The following is a 4,303-nucleotide window of genomic DNA, read 5'->3' as shown; positions in this document are numbered from 1 at the left end:
GGGTAGCCAAGGCCAGTGGAGCTAGTTTAGTAGCCAAGGGATGGAGCAGAGGAAATTAATCAAGGGGTTTGGGTCAGATGATATTGTCTCTTCCTGGGCTCTATCCCTTATTGAGCCAGTAGGAGATAATGGTCTTATTGCGAACTTTCTCTTAGATGTAGACTTTCATTTCTCCATTTGTGCATTGATAGGGAAGTAGTGGGATGGAGTGGTTAAAAGCACAGTTAAGCACAGTTCCTAGAGTCAGACTCCCCTGCACTACTTTCACAGGGTTAATATGAGGATTGAATTAAAGAGAGAGAGAGAGAGAGAGAGCGAGAGAGAGAGAGCGAGCTGCTATTGCTATTGGAAAATGTAGGACACACAGTAGGGTTTTGAAGCATGTGCATGGTGATGGATTCCCTCCCTATACATAGGAACTTATGCATCATCGTTTGTGCACACGTTCAAGGGTGGAAGGCGGGGTCTGAGTCCAGCTTTGTCACAAGCCATGATCTTAGGCACATCATTGTCTTCTCTGGGATGTCAGAAACACAGGGCTGAAAATATTCGTCCTGAGCACCTTGGGAGGGAAATGAGCAGAAGGAAATATGTGGCAAGGTCTTGATAACTTGTGTGGAATCACCTGCACCCCTTCAGTTCTGTGATTGTCTATATCTTTGGTTTCCCCCGCCCTCTCCTACACACGCTTTGTAATGGGGGCCTGGCTTAGCTGCCGGGGTGCAGGAAGGCATTTTCCTCTGCTCCCAGGTTTAGCTCCCACTCTTCTCGCAGCCCCTTCCCGGGAGGGGGAGGGCAGGGAATACTTCCTTTTTGTTTTAGAGCTGAGCAGGATGCTCAGGTGTAAGGTTTCAGATCGGGAAGAAAAATGGCTGTTTTTATTTCCACCCTGTTCTACCATGCCGTTTCTTTCCCAGCCGCTCTTGAAATTCCCCCTCGTTCTCCTGTGGCATAAAGTGAGTCAGAATGGCAAATGAAACATGCAGAAGACATAAATTCAGGCATAAAATATATATCAAATATACATCTATCAATTGGCTTTATGCTATCTGAGCTGCCCCCAGGGTATCAGTGGATCAGGTGAATGGATTTCTGCCACTGTGGGTAATTCCATAAGGTAATAGGGCGGGCCCTAATGCAGTGGAGAGGCAATATTCTTCTAGTTATATATCATAGTTTAAAAGGGGAATTTGTATATTTTGATTTTGTGAGTCAATGAAGTTGGGTCCCCAAGGCACCGTCGAAGCTTAGGCGTTCGGAGGCTGTGGAGAGGAACTGGCTCAAAGCCAGGAACGCAGCCAAAGAAAATGAAGCCACTTTGACTCCCGAGGCCGGTTCAGAAAGGTCAGTCCTATGACCTCCGAGAAAGCTAAGCATGGAGAGAATTACCATATACATAGTCTATGCTTTTTCATTTTATTTTAATTGGACAAGTTCACTATTATACCAACTAGTGAATTTGTCTAACCCAATAGGAAAAAAAAATAAAGCTATTTGATTGACTGACAACACCCAACTAGGAAAGCCAATCAGCTCTGCTAATGGTGACGCTGTAGCTTGGTGATGATGTAATAAGAGAGAGAGAAAGAAGAAAGCTGGAAATGAAGAGCGAAACATAGGAACAGCTAACACAGACTGAGAGAACATTTCATTTCCCAGGGACTGTGCTTAGCTCTTTCCATGCCCTGACTAATTCAATACTTCCACAACCCTACGAGGCAGGAGCTATGCTTATCATTCACATTTTATGGTTGAGGACATGAAGGCATAGAGAGGCTAAGCACCTTCTCCAAGGACCCCCCAGTTAGGGGTTGAGCACGGATTTGAACCTCGTCTTAACCACTATATCATACTGCCTCCAAAGGGGAAAAGCTCTTTCCAGTTTGGGGAATGGTTCTCTAGGCTCCAAAAAGTCGGATGACTCAGGTTCGGAAAAGTTAGACGGGAAATAAGAGTATTTGAGATGAGCCCGGAAGCAAGTTAGTGCCCCTAAATATGCCAGTATGCTTACAGATTGTTTCTGCAGCTCTGCATAATTGGTGGGCGGTAGGAATAAACCTGCTCCGACCTCACTTCAGATAAGATCTCTGTTAGCAAAATCCACATTTGGACCTAAGCCCAAGTAGGGTTGTTGGAAAGCTGATGACTTGGCTTAGTTTTAAGAGATTTTGAGATTGCAAACATAGGGCCCTGAAGAAGGATACAGATTTTGATTATTAAAGTCGAACTGTTCTACACATTTCCTATCACTGGGGAGTCCCAAGTCTAGTACACATTATGTATACGGTAATATGCAGGACGCATATCTAATATCCAACCCCGCCCTAACAGCACTCAGTTTTATTCAGGCAAACACCCCTCTTCCATGCAGCCAGTTACCTCCGACACAGATGATCTCAGTCCCAGATCCCAGAGGTGGGCCTGATTGTATTTAGGGTAATTCAATTCCTCTAGCCAGTGATTAGTACAACCTGCTACTGGCCAATTAGAATTGAGAGGAAGTAGGGGGAGGAGGGAGAGAGGTTGAGATATCTGGGAAATTTTAAATTTTATTTCAAGAGAAATTCTCAGAGAGAAATTGTCTGCCTTCCCCCTTCCCAGTAGGTGTGTTTGTGTAGTGATAACTATCTGTATCTTCACAGCGCTTTACAACTTTCTCAGAGACGCAAGTAAAATCAGCTTGAAGAATATGGGTTTATTTTATAATTTACCACATAGCAAGAAGCCCAGATGTAGGACAGTTCCAAGGCTGATTCATCTCAGGGGTAAAAGATACCCTGCATCTCCCTGTACTGTGTGGTGGTAGCTTTCTAGGTGGTGACAAGACAGCTGTGCCAGCTCCGGGAACCATCTCACACAGGGGAGACGAGCGTGTCCAGAATCAGGGACAGGGGGAAGTTCCTGACTCGTGTGCCTTCATATGAGTGTAGAAAACATTTCCAGAAGGACCAAAGTTGACCTCCCCTAACATTGCCAGGACCTCGGCTTGCTTCGAACACTGAAGGAAGACAGTGGAATGACCACAGTTGGCTTAGATGATTACTGTGTACGTTCCGGAGGGGTTAATGACGTGCACTGATACCTGACCACAACTGGGCTTCTGTGAAGAAGGAAGATGGGCCAGAGTGTGGTTGTGAGACATGACCAATAGGATTGGCCACAGCCTGCAACAGTTGCAGTATTCAGGCTACCGGTTTGAATGAGGTCAACACCGAGGGTGACAGAGTGGGCAGGTGGAAAGAATCTGGGTCCTTGATGACATAGTGAGTGGCGGAATCAAACTGAACAGGATGCCTGCGTAACTACCTGTGGGCTTCCTGTCACGTGCCAAGCGTTCTCTTATTACAAAATCTGTTAGACCGAGGTTCCTGTTATTTACAACTGGAATCAGTAAACACACTCACAAGGTGCTTAATAAACACTTGATTATATAAATGAACAAATGAATGAATTGGAGGTTTATGTTCTAAGGACGAAAGTCTTTTGTTGAATCTGACTTTAGGATGGACAAATTTTTTAAAAGTGGGGATAAGTCAGATTTTTGTATATTGAGACAGTTCATTTATTTTTAATTTTTATGTTTTTAAAGAATTTTTTATTGATTTTTTTTTTTCAGAGAGAGAGGAAGGGAGAGGGAGAGACAAATATCAGTTAGCGGCCTCCTGTACATCATCAGGTATCCAGCCGAAAACCCAGGCATGTGCCCCGACCAGGAATTGAACTGGCAACCTTTTGATACACGAGACAACGAGAAACCAACGGAGCCACACTGGCCAGGGTAGATTGAGTCATACTTTACATGCATCAGAAAACACACAGTGGGTCCTTTTGAAAGACTTGTTATATTTTATTTGTTTTATAAATTGTTTTCTTTAATTAAAAAAAATTAGAGATACCTCTGGTCATTATGGTTAAGAGAAAATTTCTGTAAATAACCAGGTCTTTCTGGATGTGTGCTAACTGGGGAGATTAGGTAGGTACACTGGGGAAGTATTCAGTAAAACATTTATCAAATATCCGTTGAGTGCCTGGCCTCCGTGTACGACAGCAAACAAGACAGATGCGATCTTGGCTTTCAAGAAGTGAGGAGTCTGATATCACAGTTGTTTCCTCCATGTTTTAAGGATCTAGACAACAGATCTTAAATCGGTAGAGGACCATTAGTGACAGTTTTGTTTTACTAAAAATTACACTAATTGATTATGTATTATCTGCTGGTTCTTATGAAGAGTAGATATAGAAGTAAAATAATGTAAAAATAATAATATGAAATGATAGTATTAATAAATACCTACCATCGATT

Source organism: Molossus molossus, unplaced genomic scaffold (assembly GCF_014108415.1).
Source record: "Molossus molossus isolate mMolMol1 unplaced genomic scaffold, mMolMol1.p scaffold_m16_p_4, whole genome shotgun sequence".
Classification (NCBI taxonomy): Eukaryota; Metazoa; Chordata; class Mammalia; order Chiroptera; family Molossidae; genus Molossus; species Molossus molossus.
This window is presented reverse-complemented; position numbering follows the sequence as displayed.